The following is a 23,043-nucleotide window of genomic DNA, read 5'->3' on the forward strand; positions in this document are numbered from 1 at the left end:
AAGCAAGCATTATCTGTAATAGGGATACACATTATCACTATTAATCACCATTGTACTAAAAGTGCTAGCTACAGCAATAAGAGAAAAAAACAACTTGAAGGGATAAAGATGGGCAATGAGAGCAAATCTACCCTCTATAGATATATGATGATGATATAAATTGAAAATCAAAGAAAATAAGCTAAAAATTAGTTGAAATTTTTAAATAACTTTTGCAAAATTACAGGATATAAAATAAGCTCAAACAAATAATCAACATTTCTATATATTATACAAAGTTCAGTAGGAAGAGAGATAAAAAATGTATTTCATTTTATGAAACTATATATAGTATAAAATTGTTGGAACTCTGCTTGCCAAGATACACATAGGAATTTCATGAACAAAATTATCAAACACTTTTCACACAAATAAAGACAGATCTAAGGAAGTTGAGAAATAGCAATTAACTATGGGTGATCTGAGCCAATAGAATAAAAATTATGATTATACCTAAGTTTATATACAACTCAAATTGCCAAAGAACCATTTTATAGAGCTAGAAGAAATAATCACAAAATTCCTCTCAAAGTAGAAAATGCCAAGAATATCAAGGGAATCATTTTTTTTTAAAGTAAAGAACCATCTGGGTGTAGCTAGGTGGCACAGTGGATAGAGTATCAGCTCTGGAGTCAGGAGGACCTGAATTCAAATTTGACCTAAGACACTTGATACTTATTAGCTGTGTGACCTTAGACAAGTCAGTTAACCCCATTGCCTCATTAAAAACAACAGAAAGAAAGAAAGAAAGAAAGAAAGAAAGAAAGAAAGAAAGAAAGAAAGAAAGAAGGAAGGAAAGAAAGAAAGAAGGAAAGAAAGAAAGAAGGAAAGAAAGAAACAAGGAAAGAAAGAAAGAAAGAAAGAAAGAAAGAAAGAAAGAAAGAAAGAAAGAAAGAAAGAAAGAAAGAAAGAAAGAAAGAAAAGGAAGGAAGGAAGGAAGGAAGGAAGGAAGGAAGGAAGGAAGGAAGGAAGGGAGGGAGGGAGGGAGGGAGGGAGGGAGAAAGAGGAAGAAAAAAGAAAGAAAGAAAGAGAAAGAAAGAAAGAAAGGAAGAAAGAAAGAAGGAAAGAAAGAAAGAAAGAAAGAAAGAAAGAAAGAAAGAAAAAAGAAAAAGAAAGAAAGAAAGATGTGAGCTAGGTGTACCAAGTTTCAAACTATACTACAAGGTGAGAATCATCAAAACAAAAAGATCCTGACTAAGAAAAAGAAAAAGAGTGTGGAACAGTAGAATAGATTAGTTACACAATTCATAGTAATAAATGACCCTATTAATCTACTGCTTGAAAATTTTTGTAGGAAGCACTGGAGAAGAAAATAAACATACTAGAGGATTGCTTCTAATCCCAGGTTATCAGGAAGAATGAAGAATTCCTTTAAAAATTTAAAAGCATTATAATGGTAAAATAAAAGGGACACAGTATAAAAAAATCTGTGAGCTTAAAAGTGAATTCTCAATTGTTCCAGGAATTTTGAGGAAAAGAAAAAATGAAAAATTTGATCTGGAAAAGGAAGAGAAGAAGAAGAATAAAATCTTTGGAGCAATGTAATAGATAAGATATTCTTCCCATATAACTGGTCTCTAAACTGTCAATTTTACACCATTATAAGCAAAAAAGTTTGAGTATTTCTCAATGTGGATATAATTATCTCTTTATAAATAAATTACATACCACATATACTATTAATTAGGGCTACCATAAGGTATGAAAATAGAAATTAAAAGGAATGAAATATAATCCCAGATACAAATAAGTCTTCATTAATGCAATTTTAATTATTAACTATTTAACAAAGCATAAATTCTGGTAGTTCAGTTCAATGGAAATTACAGTATGATTCTGAATAGTGTGACCATTTCTGGGGATTCATACATACCTGAATATCAGGAGATCACTGGTACTTATTATTAAGTAGGTGAATGGCATGATCCAAACAGTGCTTCAGGAAAATTATTTCACTTTAACTGTTGCATTGAGGACAGATTGGAGAAGGAAGAGACAAAACAGAGAACCTATTAAAGTCTATTACAATTCAGAAAATCAGCAATTCAGTGGAGAAGCAGTTTCCTGCCAAACTCTGTATCCTGAAAACTTTAGAAAAGTAAATATACAACAAATGGAACAGCTGTAACTGTGATAACAAGATAAAAATTCAGAAACATGGTAAAAAGGTTCATGAAATAACATTGGGCAACTAAAATAGAGATTTTATTAAGCATCAAGCACAGTCAACTCAAAAAATCTCATAGGCTTGTACCTCAAGAACTGGCTGTGGAATCTCTGCTCGGTCCCTACATGATAGTGACTCAGTCTTAACCCATACACATCCCTCAAAAGGTAGAAGATATTGCTAAGCCACACAAAGCAAAAAAGTTCAACTGGAAAAGCAAACTGGAGACATGATAGCAGCACAGAAAAGAACAGAGGGAAACTTTATGACAAAAAAAGGATTTTAGAAACACTACTGGAGCCAGGCCTCTTCCCTCAGAATCTGGGCATAAAACTAGTTATTTTCCCTTGGAAGAGTCTTAGGGTGGAGCAGGGTATAAAGTGGAATGATGTGCAATAGCAAAAGAGAAAAAAGTCTATGGGTAAGCAGGGGAAGCTGGAGAGAAGCTATTGGAAATTCAAGAAAATGATTGAAAGTCAAAGAAGTCCAGGAGAAAAAGGCCAGGTATAATCTTAGCTCTGAAGCAAATAAACCCCAGTGAGACTCATAAAAGCAGAAGAAAAATGAGTAATAACTCAAATAAAGGATGTAACCTATTAAACCAGAAAACTATGAAGGAAAGTATATCAAACACTCCCAAGAAATAAGACAATTTTATACATTCTCGAGGGATCATATAACAATAGCAAGAAAATCCAGGATGATTAAAACAACTCTGAAAAGGAAATAAGATAAGAAATCACAGCACTTAATGCAAAAGACATAGTTAGTAATACTAATCATGTCAGGAGATTTAAATATTTATTTCATAGAACTGAATAAATCTAACAGAAAATGAAACAAAAAAGAAATAGAACTAAAAATTTTTGGGAAAGTGGGTATCTTTTGAATGGGGACATTAAAGAAGCTTCTCCTTTTTCAGTACCACATGGAAAGAGAAACATAATTTTAACTGTAAGAAGACAGAAATCATTATTACATACATTCACACAAATAAAATAATTAATATTAGAAATAATAGTTAAAAAATAACGACCTAAATGGGGATCAAATTCTGATTCTAAATAGTCTAAATAATGAGCTCAAAAAAGCAATATAAATAATAATAATGTAAAAAGTAATGACAGTAATTAGAAAATAGAAAAATTTTGCTGAATCAGTTTTAAAAAGGAAAAATTATATTTCTGAAAGCAAAGTAAAAAATCATTGAAATATTTAATGAAAGACAGAAAGCCATCAGAAATAACTGAAACTTTCATTTAAAATACTAATGAAATCAACAAGCCTTCAACTAACAGGATATATTTTTAAAAGACAGGAAAAAAACTAATTACAAAGATAAAAAAAGAATAAAGAGAGATCACAGCAAAGAATAATTGAAAATTAGCAAAACCTACTGTACAGAACTATATACTAATGAAATTAAAAATGCAAATGACATGATTATCAACAAGAATATAAAATATGAAAATTTAACATAATATGAAAAGATCTTAACACACCTTAGAAATAAAATTTAATAAATAATAAAGGAACTCTACGAATAATAAACTAACAGTCTAGATTTGCAGATTTTCAGTTAAATTCTATAAAATTATTTCCTTATGTATACAAATAATCCCAGAAAGGGAGAGGGAATGGAATCTATTAAGTTCTCTTTATTGAATAAATATGGTCCTTGAAGCTAAAGCAGAAATGTATAAATCAAAGAAAGAAAACTATGGCTCACTGACACTTATGAATATTGGCACTGATATCTTAAGTACAATACTAAAAAAGAGGAAGACTATTATACCAATATATCCAAAATCCATTCACTATAAGCAATCTGGATTTATACTAGAAATGCAAGGACAATTCAACAATAGGAAAACAAATAGCAAAATAATATACAAATCCAAACTACATGGATATTTACACATATAAATATATTTCATACGTGCATACATATTCATGTGCGTGATTGCATATATATATATATATATATATATACACATATTTGAAAAATGGACATTGTGAAGTGCCATGCCTTCTGTTAAAATGAACAGATAAAAAGATAAAAAGAGCTTCATCAAGGAGCTCTCAGTCTATTGGAAGAGACAAAGTGCATAGATAGCGATACAAAGTTTGGTGAGGAAAGATACTAGCAATTGGTGCTATGGTCAATAAAGTTAGGCTTTCTAAGGAAAGTTTATGTATATGAATGAAACTATGAAGGAAGTGAAATATCCAAAGGGTTGGACTTGAGGTAAGAGGGTATTCCATGTATACAGTATAGTCAGTGTAGTGATATGAAGATATTGTTTCCTAGAAAACAATACGAAAATCAATTTGGCTGAACTATAATGTATGGAAAGAGGAGCAATGTAAAATTAGGCTGGAAAAATAAGTTGGGGCCAGGTTATAAAGGTCAATCAACAACAAAGTTTGTATTTTATTAGAGGTAGTAGGAAGATCCTGGAGTTTATTAAGTAGGGGAGTAAAATGATCAAACTTAAGCTTTAGAAAAAAATCATTTTGGCAACAAACTTGAAAAAAAAAATGAGTAAATTGGGGAGTGATTTGAGTCAATTTGAAGCCTGCTAATGTCCCCTGAGGAAATGTTTAGCTAGCTAAACATTTTCCTTTTGCCCCAAAGCAATGATTTCCATCTGCACCAATATGTTTTCTACTTACTGCTGCCAGTCAAGTCTCTGCAATCTCCAGTGCAAAAACACGTAACCCTCACTTCCACTTCAGTTCTCCCAGCTCTTTAAGGTCTGTCCTTTGAGGACTGCAAAGCGTCATTCCCTTCTCAAAGATGGACAAATTCATACCTGATCATAATCTTCAAATCCCAGTGATTTTGAACTCCTGTGTATATCATTATTCAAACTTCATCTTCACCCTTTACTACCTGATTTCCCAACCCCTTTAAACCTCCCACCCTGAATTTATTCTAACTCCAAACAGTCCTTCCACTGTGATATCTGGAATGCCTATTCCCTTCATCTTTTTTCCCCCTCACACTTCTTCCATTTGCAAACTGACTTTCCCCTAATGACATGGCTTCCCTGGCTACCCTTATCAATATTGGCTGCACCTTCTCCTCTGTTTGAGGTTGGGGAAATGGAATTCTCCTTTCTCCCCATTGTCACTTCCATTCTCCCCCTTCCTCCTTCACTCACTTCCTTGGATGGTAATGTTATTCATATCTACTACTCAATCAGAATTTTAGTAGTCATTTAGAGGCATCCAGGTCACTCTCCTTTCATTCTCAGTGAGTTTGATACCTAGCTTACAACTTTGCTCTCTTCTACAAGCTCTCACCTTCACACTAGGGGGCTTCAACATACATATTTATTCTCCCTCAAATACCCTAAACATCATGTTTCTCAACCTACTCACCTCTCCTGAGCTCTTCCTCTACTCTGCCTCAACCACACACACACACACACACACACACACACACACACACACACACACACACACACACACAGTCATGTTCTTGATCTTGCCATAATCTACTAAAGCACCACCTCCATGATCAAGAATTCTGTAATTTTCTTATCCAATCATAATCTATTGACTTTTCACTTCTCCTTCCTTTATAAAACCTTATTCTTCTTTCCCATTATGACTTCTCAATTCTTTACCAGGTTTTCTCCCTCACACTATTTTCTCTTTTCCCCATCTTGACCCTTTGCTGCAATAATTAAATTCTATGCTGTGCTCCTCTCTTGAATCTTTAGTCCTTTTATCATATCTCTGATTTCACTAAGCCAAATCCCTGACTTGGATTACTCCTATCATTCACTTCCTTCTCTTTATCCCTATAGATGTGCTATTGAACAAAGATGGAGAAGATCAATCAATCGATCAATTTATGTTCCAAAGCTTCCACTGGTTGCTCTCTGCTGCTAGCCAATTTTACTTAATCTCTGTCATTATCTCATTATCCCCCTCTCTATAGTGACTTTTTCAAACTTTTCCATCTCTCCTTAGATCTCTCTTCATTGATGAGATCTCTCTCATCAGCTCCCATGAATTGGATTACCATCTCCCTGATGATGATTCTCAAATCTACCTTACTTTCCATAATTGCTTTTCTGATTTTTAATCTTGAATCTTCAACTGCCTGACAGTGGATGTCCAATAGACATCTTAAATTCAAAATGTACAAAATAGAACCTGCTCTCTTTCCCCCAAACCTTTAACTCATCACCTCCCCTATTATTGGAAAGGGCACTACCATCTTCCTGGTCCCTAAGGCTAACAACCTTTGAGTCATGCTGGATTTATCACTATCTCTCACCTCTGTTTTTTCAAAGTTTTCATAAAGTCTGTTGACTTCACTTTTCATTCAACTGTCACTTTCCGTTCTTTACACAACTCTAGTATAGTACCTCATCTCTTCATACCCAGACTTTTCAATATCCTACTGTTGACTTGACTGCCAGAATTTTCTCCCATTATAGTATAACCTGCTTTCAGTTCAGTCACTAAAGTGATTTTTTCAAAATACAAGTCTGATTTTGTCTCATCTTTGCTTAATAATTTCAGACATAATGGTTTATTTAGAATTCTTAGACATGGAGGTGGTACATTTGTAGATTGTGCCAAGATCAAGAACATGACTCTGTGAATGTGGTTGAGGTGGGGTAGAGAATCATCAAGTAAACTAAATGAGACAATAAATTTTCATTCAAGTAATCATATAAAAATAAAACCACAGATTGACCAAAATTTCTATATAGAAATAACAAAAAAGAAATGATAGAACAGTTATTCTGTTTTAAAGATCACATAATCCATAAAATATGTGAGAGTATATCTTTGAAATCACATTCAAAAATTTAAAAAATTTGTTATACTTTTAGAAATAAGTCTAGCTAATTAACAAGTTGTTTACACTTGATGATTAAATAACAATGAGATAATGAAATAACAATACTCCCTAAATTAATTTACAGATGCAGTGCTCTAGCACTGAAAGTATTAAGAGGTTGCTTTATAGAACCTGGTAAAAATAGTAATAATAATAATAATAATAACAATTTCTGGGGGGAAAGTTTTGAACTCACAGGGGAAATAATGAAAATTTAAGGAAAGTGTATACTTTCAGATGTCAAATTATTTTTTAAAAGCATAGATATCATATCTGAAAGTGACTAAAATTTTAAAGTACATAATTATATAACCCTCTGGTAAACCTAAAAATAAAAAACATTCTTGAGGAAGGATATCCAATTTGATTAGAAGTACCAGGAAAACTAGAAAGACATTTGTCAAAACACAAGTTTAGAACAAAATATTACATCATCTACTATAAGTTCCAAATAGTTACTCAACTTGGATAGAGAATATCTTATTAAACAAATTGGAACAAAATTTATTGAGATATCTTTCAAAAATATCAAGAGACAAAATTCTTAAGCAAACAAGGATAGAGTAGATCACAAAGGATAAAACAGACATTTGTGATTACTTTGATTTGAAAAGCTTTTGCAGAAACAAAAATCTGTGAACCTAAGATTAAAAAGGGATAGAATTGAATGGAAAAAAAGAGCTGCAAAAATATCTAAGACAAAGGTACAATATTCAAGTTATACAGGGGATTTTCATAAATGTAAAAGACCAAGAATAATTCCCCAATAGTTACTGTCAAAGGATATAAATAAATATCTTCAAAAGAAGAATAACAAATTGCTAACGATGCTATTGAAGACTGTTTGAAATCACTAGGCAGATAAATAAAAGATTTCCAATATCAAATCATAAAAGATCCAGATAGTGTACCTTGGAAGAGTTGGAAAGAGACCAACAATTTAATTCTCTATTGATAGAGTTGTGAATTAAGCTAAATACTCTGGATAACAATTTGGAATTATGTAAAAATTAACTTCCTACCTTTTGATTCAGTAATCCATTCTTATTCATTTTTTTTCTGTCATGTGTGACTCTCCATGACCCCATGGGAGTGTTCTTGGCAAACATGTTGAAATAATTTTCCATTTGCTTTTCTAATTCGGTTTACAGATAAGGAAAGTGAAGCAAATAGGGTGAAGTAACTTGCCCCTTGTTACAATGCTGATAAGTATCTGGAGCCAGATTTGAACTTGGGTTTTTCTGAGTTTAGAAGTAATGTTCTATCCCATCTGCTACTTATATGTCACTTCAATGAATATGATCCAAGAATAACAGAGATAGAAACCAAAATGCATGTTATGCTAAAATAATAATGACATCCTGTTGTGGCAACAAATTAGAAATAAAATTGGTGACCCTCAATTGAGAAAATGGCTAAACAAGTCATGATACATGGAAGAAATTCATTACTAATACCAAGCAATTAAAGATGAATACAAATAATTAAGAGAAACATGAGTAGACAAATGGTGAAGAATGAAGTATATATAATTAAGGAAAAACCCTTCACTAATGCAGAGTAAAATAATTATCAATAGCCAAATAATATACAAAAAGCATCATAATCATGAAGGGGAAGGAAAAATAAAACAAAACAGAAACTGTATATTTAAGATGAACCCTGGTTATAGAGAAGAGATGAGGAAGTACATGTTCCTCCCCACTTTGAAAAATCTTTGGTACAATTATTCAATGCTATATATGCTTTCAAAAGTGGTTGATATTTTGCTAAGTTTTATTGATCCATTTTTATTGTTATTTAAAGTAAAAATAGAAATTTACTGGGTAGGGGAAAAGGGGGGGGCTTATTTAGTAATGAATGTGTATAAAAAATGCAGTATAATTATTTTAAATCTTATTTGTTTTGACCAGAATGTATAACATGTCAAGAAATTGTTAGATACTAATTTCACTATCCAGTGTTTTAACTATTCTTTCTAACTTTTTGTTGCCTGCTATTACAAAATGATGTCATCTATCTTGTCATCCAAATCATTGATCAAAACAATCTAGAGCTACCTTAATTTTACTTCTTGGTATTAACACTGAAGCATAGTTCTCTTTTCCCTTTGCTTCTCCTAACTCTCAAGACATTCTTGCCTGAACCTGTTCCTCAGCTATTACAGTCCTTAGCAATATATACTTTTTTCCTAACTCCTCCAAAGTTTATAGCCTGAATTTTGCAATGTAATACTTCAGTTTATGTGGTCTTGCTTTTTTTTTGCAATATTCCATGCATTAATCTTATTATTGGTGTTATTATTATTTTATCTTCTCACAAATGGAACTTTATCTTACTTCAATAAATACAAGGTTGGCTATCATACTTGCTCTTTCTCTTCATAGTCAAATTTAAAAGCAAAAGTTCATTTCCTCTGATATCTCTGCTTGTTTGTCACTTTTACTCTCATTTAACCCTTTACAATCTGATTTCCCTTTCTACGATTCTTGAAATCATTCTCTCAGAAGTTACCCATGACCTTAAAACAGTAAATCAAATGATCTTTTCCCAGATTTGATCATCCTAAACTTATGTTCTTTTGTCATTATTGATATTTGCTTCTATGTAGCTACACTTTTCTTTCTTTTCTTCATTATCATCCCATTCTCCTTCATTTACCTCTTTAACCAAGCATACATTCTCTCTTTACTTCTCTGACTCCCCTTCATTTGCTTGAATCATTCGTTTTACATTCTCCATGGTTGTTTGCTTGGCTTTCTTCTTTTCCAATACTCCCTTTCATAGCAATTTCCTTGATTCCTTGATTCCCACCTCTTCCTAGATGTTCCATTCTCAGAATGTTCAAGAATATCAAGTAAATCTTTGCTCTCCAATCTATTCTTTCTTCTGCATCATTATTTCTGTCATTTACCCATTTTTGTAAGCAAACCCTTGCTATTATCTTCAGTTCTTCCTTCTTTCTCAATTTTCATATCACTTCATTTCTACTTCTTTACGTGCATCCTCTCTCTATTTTCACTGATTTCATCTTGGGCCATGCCTTCATCACTTTACTATTCACAGTAATCATATTTTTGTTATCTTCTACTTAAAACCTTCATTAGTTCCTTATTGTCTACCAATTAGAGTTCAAATTTTGTAACCTAGTATTTTAGACTTTTCACAGTTTGATTATACATTACCTTTCCAATTTTATCTGAAGGATTTCCTATCTCTCATTCACATACCCCACATTTCTGACACCAAAACTTTGCTCAGGCTACTATCTATATTTTGATGACACCTCACCATTATCCAAATCATGTATCAGGTAATATTCTAGATAATTGTGCATATGTCATATATTCCTCAATTCAAACATAAACTCCATGGAGGAAGACAGGAAACTCCTTTCATAACCAAAATTTGTATCTTCTCTAGTGTCTAATGTACTACTCTCCAAATAGCAGATGTTTATAAATAGTTGTTGTTGAATTAATTAAACAATTACTTGCAAATTGATCACTAATCATTGACTATTATAATAATGTGAATAATTATGAGTATTATAATAATAACACATTATTTATAATCAATTTGCAAGTAATTATTCAATTAGTAAGTATTATTCTTGCAATATATTATTGTTTCATAGAAAGACTCCTAGACCCTCATGTGGATTAGTCCTGTGTTTCAATATAGCTTCTGAAGCTTATTAGCTTCTGATAATAACCAATTTTGTTTTCTCTTAAATGAGAAAAAATAATGCTAGCAGCACCTACTTCACAGGACCATGTGAGGATCAGGTGATAATATATAAATATATATACATATATATATATATATATGTATATGGTGATTTATGAACCATAATATGCTATCACATATGCTGTCATCATTCACAATATAAAAAGAGCATATTTCAGAGAAGTAGTATCATTTCCAGTTCCCTTACTTTATAGCAACCACATTTTTATACCTATCAATGACTTTACTAAAACATATCAATAGATCATTTTCAAAAGGTTATGGAGATTGTTAGAACTAGAAATCACATTGGAGACTATCTAGCTGAACCCAAGCAGAGATGAAAGGATCAAGTTTTCATAGATGGCAAAGAAATAGTAGCAGGATTTGAACTCATGTCTTCTGATTAAGTTTTTTTTCCTCTTTGAATCATTTCCCCCCAAAGTAGATATATTTCATCAAACCATTCTCCCTCCATCATGTAACCCCTCCCTTGTATTCAAAAGGGTGTGAAGTCATAGAATTTGATCTAGAAAGGATAGTAAAGGTCTTCTTTTTCAAGCCCTCATTTTAAAAATGAGGAAATTGATTCTGAGAGATTAAATGGCTTTCTCAAAATCACAGATTAAGTGGCAAATGCCACTTTATTGCAAATGCCATGTTCTTTTCCAGGTATGATGTTGACTATGATCAATGATCACAGAAAACATATAAATTACTACTTGATCTGAAAGAAATTTTACAAAGTGATGCTGTGTGATGTGACAGTAATAGAATTTATATTGATTTAAATATCAACATATATATATATGTATATAGAGAGAGAGAGAGAGAGAGAGAGAGAGAGAGAGAGAGAGGTCATTTCCCCCCAAAGTAGAAATATTTCATCAAACCATTCTCCCTCTATCATGTAACCCCTGCCTTGTATTCAAAGGGTGTGAAGACATAGAATTTGAGTCATATATATATATATATATATATATATATATATATATATATATATGAAATTTCATTTTATCCTCACAACCTAAGAAGTACTATTATCTACCCAATTTTACAGAAAAGAAAATTGTGTTGAGAAAAATGATTTGTGCCCCAGGGTCACATATCTAGTAAGAATCTGAGGTTAAGTTTGAGCTTAGATTTTTGTGCCTTTAGGTCCAATACTCTTTGTATTACATCACCAGTTTACCTCTTATAGAAAGAACTCTGGACCTGAAGTCAGGAAATGTGACAGACAATGTAGAAAGAGCTTAATAAATTATCTCATTTGATCCTCACAACATCCTTGGATGGGAGGTGCTATTATTAATCTTCATTTTATAGATGAGTAACTGAGGCAAATAGGGTAATATGGATTTCCCAGGGTCACCTAATCAGTGTATGAGGCTAGATTTGAATTTAAGTCTTCTGCACTCCAGGGCTGGTACTCTATCTACTCTGCTATCTAGTTGCCTTTTAAAATGTCACCAGTTGTTCTTTTATGAACTTTTTTTTTAATTTAGAAAGGTTTTATTTATTTTGAGTTTTACAATTCCCCCCCATCTTCCTTCCCTCCCCCTATCCCCAGAAGGAAGTTTGCTAGTCTTTACACCATTCCCATATTATGCATTAATCGAAGTTGAATGTGATGAGAGAGAAATCATATCCTTAAGGAAGAAACATTATAGTATGAGATATAGAAGAATTATATAATAAGGCATTTTTTAAATTAAAGGTAATAGTCTTTGGTCTTTGTTTCACTCCACAATTCCTTCTCAGGATACAGATGGCATTCTCCATCACAGATATCCCAAAATTATGCCTGACTGTTGCCTTGTTAGTATGAACAAATACATTAAAGTTGATCATCACTCCCATGTTGTTGTTAGAGTATTCAATTATCTTCTGGTTCTGCTCTTCTTGCTCAGCAGAAGTTCATGCAAATGCTTCCAGGCTTCTCTGAATTGCCATCCCTTCTGGTTTCTAATAGAATAAGTGTTCTATCACATACATATAGCACCGTTTGTTAAGTCATTCCTGAATTGATGTACATTCCCTCAGTTTCCATTTCTTTGCCACGCAAACAGAGCTGCTATAAACATTTTTTTCAGGTGATGTTTTTACCCTTTTTCATAATCTCTTCATGGTATAGACCCAGTAGCGATATTGCTGAATCAAAGATTATGCACATTTTTGTTGCCTTTTGGGAATAATTCCAAATTGCTATCCAGAAAGGTTGGATAAGTTCTGAGCTCCACCAACAATGTATCAGTGTCCCAGATTTCCCAATTAGAACATAAACTCCATGGAGGAAGACAGGGAACATCTTTCTTAACTAAAATTTGTATCTGCTCTAGTGTCTAACATACTACTTTCCAAATAGTAGATGTTTATAAGTAGCTGTTGTTGAATTAATTAAACAATTACTTGCAAATTGATCACTAATCATTGTACTTTCTGGTCATATTGGTCAGTCTGAAAGGTGTGAGGTGGTACCTCAGAGACATTCTAATTTGAATTTCTTTAATAATTAGAGATTTAGAGCAATTTTTCATATGACTATGGATCACTTTGATTTCCTCTTCTGTAAATTGCCTTTGCATTTTCTTTGACCATTTGTCAATTGGGGAATGGCTTGTCTTTTTTTAAAATAATTGATGCAGTTCTCTGTATATTTTAGAGATGAGTATTTTGTCAGAAATACTAGTCATAAAAATTGTTTCCCAATTGTGATACATTTCTTTTGATCTTGGTTAGAGTGGTTTTGTCTGTGCAAAAGCTTTTTAATATAATGTAATCAAATATATCTAGTTTATTTTTAATGTTGTTCTCCATCTCTTCCTTGCTCATAAACTGCTTCATAGATCTGACAGGTAAACTATTCCTTGTTCTCTTAGTTTGCTTATAATATTGTTTTTTATGTCTTGATCCTGTATTCATTTGTATCTTATCTTGGTATAGGGTGTGAGGTGTTGGTCTAATCCAAGTTTCTTCCATACTACAAATTTTCCCAAGAATTTTTATCAAAAAGAGAGTTTTTTACCCCAATAGCTGGACTCTTTGGGGTCATCAAACAGCAGATTACTAAAATCAATTCCTGCTATTGTACCTAGTCTATTCCACTGATCTACCACTCTATAGCCAATATCAGACAGTTTTGATGACTGATGCTTTATAATATAATTTTAGATCTGGTATGGCTAAGCCACTTTCTTTTTCATTAAATTCCTGGAGATTCTTGACTTTTTATTTCTCCATATGAATTTACTTGCAATTTTTTCTAACTCATAAAAGTAATTTTGGGGGGGAATTTTTATTGGTAGGGCACTAAACTGGTAGTTTAGTTTTGGTAGAATTGTCATTTTTGTTATATTTGCTCAGCCTATCGATGAGCAGTTGATATTTGTCCATTTATTTAAATCTGATTTCATTTGTGTGAGAAGTGTTTTGTAACTGTTTTCAAAAAGTGTATGAGGGGGTGGCTAGGTGGCACAGTGGATAAAGCACCAGCCCTGGAGTCAGGAGAACCTGAGTTCAAATCCGGTCTCAGACACTTAATAATTACCTAGCTGTGTGGCCTTGGGCAAGCCACTTAACCCCATTTGCCTTGCAAAAAAAACCCTAAAAACAAAACAAAAAAAAGTTTATGAGTCTGCCTTGACAAGTAGACTCCCAGTTATTTTATTTTGTCTGAAGTTACTTTGAATGGGATTTCTCTTTCTAGCTGTTTCTGCTGCATCTTGCTAGTCATATATGGAAATTTTGAAGATTTATGAGAGTTTATGAGACTTTGCTAAAGTTGCTGATTGTATCTAGTAGTTTTTTTAGATGATTTTTTTAGGATTCTCTAGGTATACGATCATGTCATCTGCAAAGAATGAGAGTTTTTGTCTCTTCCTTCCCAATTCTAATTCCTTCAATTTCTTTTTCTTCTCTTATTGCTGTAGTTAACAATTCTAATACAATATTAAATAGTAGTGGTAATAGTGCACATCCTTGTTTCACCCTTGATCTTATTGGGAATGCCTCTAGCCTATCCCCATTGCATATAATGCTTGGTTTCAGATATATACTGCTTATTATTCTAAAGAACAGTCCACATATTCCTATATTTTCTAGCATTTTTAGTAAGAATGGTTAGTGTATTTTGTCAAAAGCTTTTTCAAATTCTATTGATATCATCATACTATTTCTGATAGGTTTGTCATTGATATAATTAATTATACTTACAGTTTTTCTAATATTGAATTTGATCCACTCATTCTTTAAAATGAGATTATTTAGTTTCAAATTAGTTTTAGGTCTATCTCTCCATGGCCCATTTTTGCATGTTATTTTTATTGCATTATGATCTGAGAAGGATGTATTCACTATTTCTGCCTTTCTGCATTTGATTATAAGGTTTTTATGCCCTAGTACATGGTCAATTTTTGTGTAAGTTCCATGTACTGCAGGGGGAAAAGTATATTTCTTTCTATCCCCATTCAATTTTCTCCATAAATCTATCATATCTAGGTTTTCAAACAATCTATTTACCACCTCAACTTTTTTCTTATTAATTTTATGATTATATTTATCTAAATCTGAGAGTGGTAGGTTGAGATCTCCCACCAGTAGAGTTTTGATGCCTATGTCTTCCTGTAACTACTTCTCTAAGCATTTGGATGTTATTCCACTTTGAGCATACATATTTACTATAGAAATTGTTTCATTGTCTATGATACCTTTAGGAGGATATAGTTTCCTTCCTTATCTCTTTTGATGCTTTTTTCACTTTAGCTGAAATAAAATATATTTTACTCCAACCTTTGACCTTTACTCTATATGTATCTCTCTGCTTCAGATGAGTTTCTTGTAAGCAGCATAGTGTAGGAGCTTGGATTTTAATCCACTCTGCTATTCACTTATGTTTTAAGGGAGAATTCATCCCATTCACATTCAAAGTTATAACTAACTCTTTATTGCCCTCCATGTTATTTTCCCTTTTGTTTGTAATTTTCGCCTTTTTTCCCCTTTGTCTATTTTCCAAGTATTTTGTTTCTAAATAGCACCACCTTCAGTTTGTTTGCCCTACTATACCCAACCCCCCTCTACTTTTTCCCTTTTCCTTTTGCCCCTTCTTCCTGCCCTGCCTTCTAGTGGTTCCCCCTTTGCTCCCCCTTCCATTTCCCCTTTTAACACTTTAAAGGTAAGATGAGTTTCTTAACTTAAGTGAGTGTATGTATGTTAACATTAAGCCAATCTGATGAGAGTAAGATTCAGGTGATTCTCACCTCCTCCCTTCTTCACCTCTTTTGCAATAAGTTCTTTGTACCTCTCAATGTAATGAGATTTATCCCATTCTGTCTCCTCCATCCCCATCTCTTTGCTGTCCTCCTTTTTAAGGAGGTATTGTTTTTAAATCATTCTATCTGAGTCACAGAAAGGTCATGAATGTCCATCTCTTCTGGTTATTCTCTCTACTAGCATTACAGTTATTGAGAGCTATTAGAAATCTTTCTTGCAGGTAACATCTTATTGGATAACAGTTTCTCAAAAAGGTCATGCATGTCCATCACTTCTCACTAATTAAATTCTCTCTAATAGTAGGGATATTTCCAGTTTCATCTTATTTGATAACAGTTTTCCCTTCCCCCCTTTTTTAATTTTGCCTTTTCATATGTCTCTTGAGTCTCCTGTTTGAAGTTCAAATTTTCTATTAAGCTCTGGTATTTTCATTAGGAAAAGTTAGAAGTTCCCCATTTCCTTAAATGTCCATCTTTTGCCCTAGAAGAGAAGCTTTTTTTCCAGAAAATGGATTCTTGGCTGCATTCCAAGCTCCCTTGCTTTTTGGAAAATTGTATTCCAGGCCCTTTGATCCCTTAATGTTTATTCAGCTAGGTCCTGTGTAATCCTTACTGTGTTTCCTTGGTATTTAAATTGTTTCTTTCTGGCTTCTTGTAGGATTTTCTGTTTTATCTGATAGTTCTGGAATCTGGTCACAATATTCCTTGGTGTTTCCGTTTTGGATCCCTTTCTGGAGGGGATCAATATATTCCTTTGATAACTATTTTTCCCTCTGGTTCCATGATATCAGGGCAGTTTTCCATCACTAAATCCTGTAATTGAGTCCAGACTTTTTTTTTTCTTTATTATCTTTCCTCATCTATTCTCAAGGTCTATGGTTTTTTTGATGAGGTATTTTACATTTTCTTCTATATTTTTCAATTTTTGGGGTTTTGTTTAACAAATTCTTGTTGTCTCATGAAGTCATTGGTTTCCATAGACTCCATTCTTCTTTTAGGGAAGAATTTTCTTCATTTACATTTTGCAACTCCTTTTCCAATTGGTCAATTTGATTTTTGTACATGTTTTCCCTTTGATATTTGAGGTTTTGAAAAAACTACTTTCTTTTTCCATTTTTCCAATTGTATTTTCCAAGGATTTGTTTTCTTGTTGCAAATTGTGGATCTTCTCTTGGGTTTTGTTTCCACAATTTTCAAATTGATTTTTTAAACTTCTGGATTTTTTCAAGGAAATCATTCTGTGCTGGAGACCAAATCATATTCTCCTCAGAGGTTTTACATCTCTATGAATTAGGGTCTTCTCCTTCCAGGAATTTTTCTATGTCCCCCCTTTTTGCTGGCCTCTTTTCATTTTCTAAAGATCTTGTGTTGGGGGAGGAACTGGTTCACAGAGGTTTGAAGTTGGGATCCCTAGAGGTTTTGCTCACTGAGTGTAATATCTCTAGGTGTCTAGTAGGGGGTGTTAGAGGCTTTTCTCACTGAATGTAATATTTCCTTGCAGCCAGTATGGAGTACTAAAGGCTGGAACCTACTGTCCAGCCCTTCCTGTAAGTCTCAGACTGTCAGTCCCAGGGAAACACCTCCACAACCTCTGGTTGTTTCTTTTTTTTTTTTAGGTTTTTGCAAAGCAAATGGGGTTAAGTGGCTTGCCCAAGGCCACACAGCTAGGTAATTATTAAGTGTCTGAGACCGGATTTGAACCCAGGTACTCCTGACTCCAGGGCCAGTGCTTTATCCACTGCACCACCTAGCTGGCCCCTCTGGTTGTTTCTTGAAGGGAAACAGTTCCCACAGCAAAATGGTTCCCACAGCACAAGCCCCCAGGGCTGATCTTAGATTAGTCAGGTTCTCACTCATCCCCACACTGGCTGTGTGCACTCTGCACTCAACTCACTCCAGATCCCCAAAGACAGACCTTGAGGTAAATGTTATTTTCCTATCTTATCTTTTTGGGTTTTGTTGATCAAACTTCCATTAAGAGGTTTGCTTCATATTGTCTATGAGGGAAGATCAGGAGAGCTTAACACAGGGCCTGGCTTCTCTCTACCATCTTGGCTGGAAGTCCCTCTTTTGTAAACACAAAATTAGATCACACTATTCTGTGTTTGTATTTTTTTAATGAAGCTAACTGTTCCAGATCTCTATATTTTTCCATTGTCCTTCTTATATGATTTTGCAAACAGGTTAAAAATCAATTTTAACCTGAACAGACTCCCAACATCCCTCACTTTGCTACATATATCATGTGTCTTCTGCCTAAGGCAGTTTGAGATTCTATTTTGGTTTGTATGTTATAACAAAGAGTATGATTTTTGCTTTTTAGTTTTGGTGAAATTATTATAATCAATTTAAATTTCTTTTCCTCTATACAGTTCTCATTTTTCCATTTCAATAACTCATTTTTTGGGGTTAACAGTGAAATTATTTTCATTGCAAACAGTATTTTTCTCATTATTAAATAATTGAATTTTCATTAAGTACACGTCACAAATAAAGACATAAAACAATTTTTAAACCAAACACAGTCCATACAGTTCATCCTGTATTTGTTGTTATTTTTGCTCTTTTGATACATCCTATGTATCTGACATGGTTTAAGAATGTGTAAAAGGAGAAGTTAGAATGATATTGGAGTTTCTTTTCCAGAAAAGTGACATTTTGATCCTCTGATATAACATTAGTCCTCTTTAGGAAATCAGTTGGACCTTCTCATTTAAAATAGGTCATTCTTAACTATTACTGATTTATTGATGAAGATAGAAAATTGACTACTCAATGAACTTTTATTAATATAATAAGCATAATGGCTTTCAATAATAGAACTTTCGTAAAAATGTGAAATATTTAAGGGCAGGGACCATTTTATTATTTTTGCCATTTTTATCTTTCTACTTAGCACAGTGCTGCACAAATAGTGGGCATTTAGCAAATATTTAATTATCTGGTAAATATTATTGCTTGAGACAGCTAGCTGGAGTCAGGAAGACTCATCTTATTTTTTTTTAGGTTTTTGCAAGGCAATGGGGCTAAGTGGCTTGCCCAAGGGCACACAGCTAGGTGATTATTAAGTGTCTGAGGCCAGATCTGAACCCAGGTACTTCTGACTCCAGGGCCGGTACTCTATGCACTAGGCCACCTAGCTGCCCCAAGAAGACTCATCTTTCTGAATTGAAATTTGACTTGTCAAGTCACTTAGTTTGTATGCTTCAGTTTTCTCATCTGTAAGATGAATTGGAGAAGAAAATGCAGACAACTCCAGTATCTTTGCCAAAAAAAATCCACCCAAATGGGTGGGGTGAAAAATAATTAAATAATTCAAATAAAACTAATAATTAAATAATTAAATGAAATAATTAAATAATTAAAAAACAAACAAGGAAACAAAATAATGATCAAACAACAAAAAAAGCATTGTAACTTTTCAAACCATTTTCTTTTCTTTAATAGTATTTCACAAAATCACAGAGCTTTAGATCTGTAATAGTCCTTAAATGTCATCCTAGTTCCTTATCCATCCTTCCATCAAAAGGAATTCACTTTTTAATTTCTAACAAGTGATCATTTAACTTTTACTTGAATATCTTCCTTAAGAAGAGCTCACAGAGGTCGCAGGGTTGCACAGTGGGTAGAGCACCAGCCCTGAATTCGGGAGGACCTGTGTGAAAATCCAGCTTCAGACATTTAATAATGACCTGTGTGACCTTGCACAAGTCACTTAACCCCATTGCCTTGTAAAAATAAACAAAAGAAGAAGAAGAAGAAGAAGAAGAAGAGCTCACTTTGCTAGGTGTTTAGGATGCAAAGACCAAACACAGCAAAAACATATCCTGCCCTCAAGGTACTTACATTTTTTTTTTATGAGGGAAACCATTTAATGATATTTTGGGGAGCAAGGAGAGAAAATAAAAATTGGGGAAACAGAAAGTTTTCCCATAGGATATGGGAGATAGTTCTTGAAAGAAATTAAGTACAATTCTAAGGGTGGAGTAAGGAATGTATTCCACAGGGATGTGAGTTGTAATGTTTCCCATAAGAGACAGCAGATAATCCAGTTTGGCTGAAATACAGATTGTTGTAGATTATTAAAGAGGATTTAAAGTTTCTCAGGATTTTATTAAAAATTATTACAAACAGGTTAAAGCTTCTCAAAAAGCAGTACTCACTTAAAGAATAGGCTAGGTGAAGCATTTGAGTGTGAGTGAGAGAGAAAAGAGAGAGAGGGAGAGGAGAGGGGAGAGAGAGAGAGAGAGAGAGAGAGAGAGAGAGAGAGAGAGAGAGAGGAAATAACTTCAGCCATGTGCCATCAGGGCCTAGCATGGAAGAACGTCATAGCCTAGGAAGGAAAGAGAGATGTAGACATCCTGCAGGATCAGAAGAATCAAGAATAGCCCAGAAGGGGCAGCACTTCTTGTTAAATATCCTTCTATGGTAGGTTGGGTGAGGAGCAACACTTGGGAAGTGATCTTGAACCTTGGGCCGGGTATCTTCCAACAGCAAACTACATACTGGTCCTTCCTGTCCCAAGGTGGTAACACTCAAGTTCATTATGTCATTTCCTGCCATGCCAGGTCTATGGCCAAGGTTAGGTGAAGGGGAAAATGGGAGACAAGATACATCAGGGATCAGTTTGCATCTCAGGAGCAAATAACCTTCCACAATTAACAAGATTTTAACAGCATTGAAACATTACAGAATTTGTTTCTACAACATTCATAATTCTCTCATAATTCTCTGCATCACTATGATGTGAGTCTTGCTTTCAAAACAAAGTAGTACCCTCAAATATTTATCTTCTCTAAGCTAAACTACCCTGATTCCTTCAGGTGTTTATGATGTGGAATGACTGTAAATCCCATCACACTCCTGGTAGCCCAACCCAACTTTTGAATATAGTAAAATTAATCCTTAACAGCATGGACTTATGATAAATAGGGAAAATATTATCCCTGCTTTCTAGAAATGACTTGATCAATACCATTGAATTGTTTGGTGACAAAGCTAAGCCCGTGACCTGACTCCCAGGTCTGTCCTCTTCCCAAACTCTCCCCCAATTTACAGAGGCAAGTCTGTACTCCAAAGTTCCAGTCTTTTAATGTCAAGAGGATAAGAATTTTTTCTAAGTAATCTCTCTACTTCTCTACAATTAAGCCATCAACCCAACCCATGCAAACAAAACTCCGTCTTTTTAATTAGTGTCTTGAATACGATTGAATGGTTCATTATTCTTTGCCAGATCAAGCTGAGAACATTATTAAAGTCTGAAGAAATAATGATCACCATGACAAGGAAACATGGTGCAACAGGGAAAGGAAAGATTTCCCCTCTCAGTCCTCCCACCTAAAAGAGTGGCCTAGGATGGGGGGGGGGGTGCTCATTGACAAAAACAAAAGGAAAAACTGGAGGCCAAAGACAACTCCACCAGCACACTGTGGTTTTAAGAACTTTCAAAGTAGAAAGAAAAGACATTAATAATGATAATTTGCATTTGTCTCTTGTTTTACCTCTTCCACAGGGGTGGTATAAGATTGAGTGAAATAATAAATGGAAAAGATTTTGCAAACATTATTTTTTATTAATATTTTATTTTCAAATTATATACAATAGTAGTTTCTATATTCCATTTTTTGAGGTTTTGAATTTTACAATTTTCCCCCACCCTCCCATCTCTCCCCCCAGCCATTCACAGAAGGCAGTCTGATAATCTTTACATTGTTTCCATTCTATACATTGAACAAAATTGAATATGATGAGAGAAATCATATCCTTAAGCAGAGAATAAAATATTAGAGATAGCAAAATTATATAGTACATAAGACACTTTTTATAAAAGATTTTATTTATTTTGAGTTCTACAATTTTTCCCCAAATTCTATTTCCCTCCCCCCACCCCACACAGAAGGCAATTTGCCAGTCTATACATTGTTTCCATGTTATACATTGGTCCAAATTGAATGTGATGAGAAAGAAATCATACCCTTAAAGAAGAAACAAAAAGTAAAAGAGATAGCAAGATCACACAATAAGATATCAGTTTTTTTTTTCCAAATTAAAGTTAATAAGTCCTTGGTCTTCCTTCAAACTCCAGTTTATCTTCATGGCAGACAGCTCCAAATTGTCCATCTCTTCCTTGGTCATAAACTGCTTCCCTTTCCATATACCTGACAGGTAACCTACTCCTTGATCTTCTAGTTTGCTTATCATATGTTTCATGTCTAAATCCTCTATGCATTTGTATATTATCTTGGTATAGGGTATGAGGTATTGGTCTAATCCATGTTGCTTCCATAGTAACTTCCAATTTTCCCAACAGTTTTTATTGAAGAGAGAGTTTTTATCCCAATAGCTGGGTGTTTTGGGTTTAACAAACAGCAGATTACTATAATTGTTTCCTGCTATTGCACCTAGTCTATTCCACTGATCCATCACTATTTCTTAGCCAATACCAGACAGTTTGATGACTGATGCTTTATAATATAATTTTAGATCTGGTTGGGATAAGCCACATTTTTGCACTTTTTTATTGAATCCCTGGAAATTCTTGACTTTTTATTTCTCCATATGAATTTACTTACCACATTTTCTAACTCTAAAGTAATTGTTTGGGATTTTGATTGGTAGGGCACTAAACAAGTAGTTTAGTTTTGTTACATTGTCATTTTTATTACATTAGCTTGACCAATCCATGAGCAGTTGATATTTGCCCAGTTATTTAAGTTTGATTTTATTTGTGTGAGAAGTGTTTTGTAATTGTTTTCAAAAAGTTTATGAGTCTGCCTTGGCAAATAGACTCCCAGATATTTTATATTGTCTGAAGTTACTTTGAATAGGATTCCTCTTTCTAGCTCTTCCTGCTGTATCTTGCTAGTCATATATAGGAAAAGTTGAGGATTTATGTGGGTTTATTTTATATTCTGCAATTTTGCTAAAGTTGCTAATTGTTGCCAGTAGTTTTTTGCCAGATTTCTTGGGATTCT

General features: G+C 33.6%; 1 long non-coding RNA gene across 2 annotated transcripts in view; it reads right to left on the reverse strand.

Moving 5' to 3' along the window:
• LOC141503363 (uncharacterized) overlaps positions 1 to 23,043 on the reverse strand; it is a 41,763-nt gene that overhangs the window by 13,172 nt on the left and 5,548 nt on the right. The window contains exon 1 of one of the 2 annotated variants that reach the window (XR_012472827.1): positions 1,913 to 1,987. The exons of the other annotated variant lie outside the window; for it this stretch is intronic. This is a non-coding gene — a long non-coding RNA (uncharacterized LOC141503363). Of the gene's footprint in view, positions 1 to 1,912; positions 1,988 to 23,043 lie in introns of those variants that run through there. 2 annotated transcript variants of the gene reach the window in all.

Source organism: Macrotis lagotis, chromosome X (assembly GCF_037893015.1).
Source record: "Macrotis lagotis isolate mMagLag1 chromosome X, bilby.v1.9.chrom.fasta, whole genome shotgun sequence".
NCBI lineage: Eukaryota > Metazoa > Chordata > Mammalia > Peramelemorphia > Peramelidae > Macrotis > Macrotis lagotis.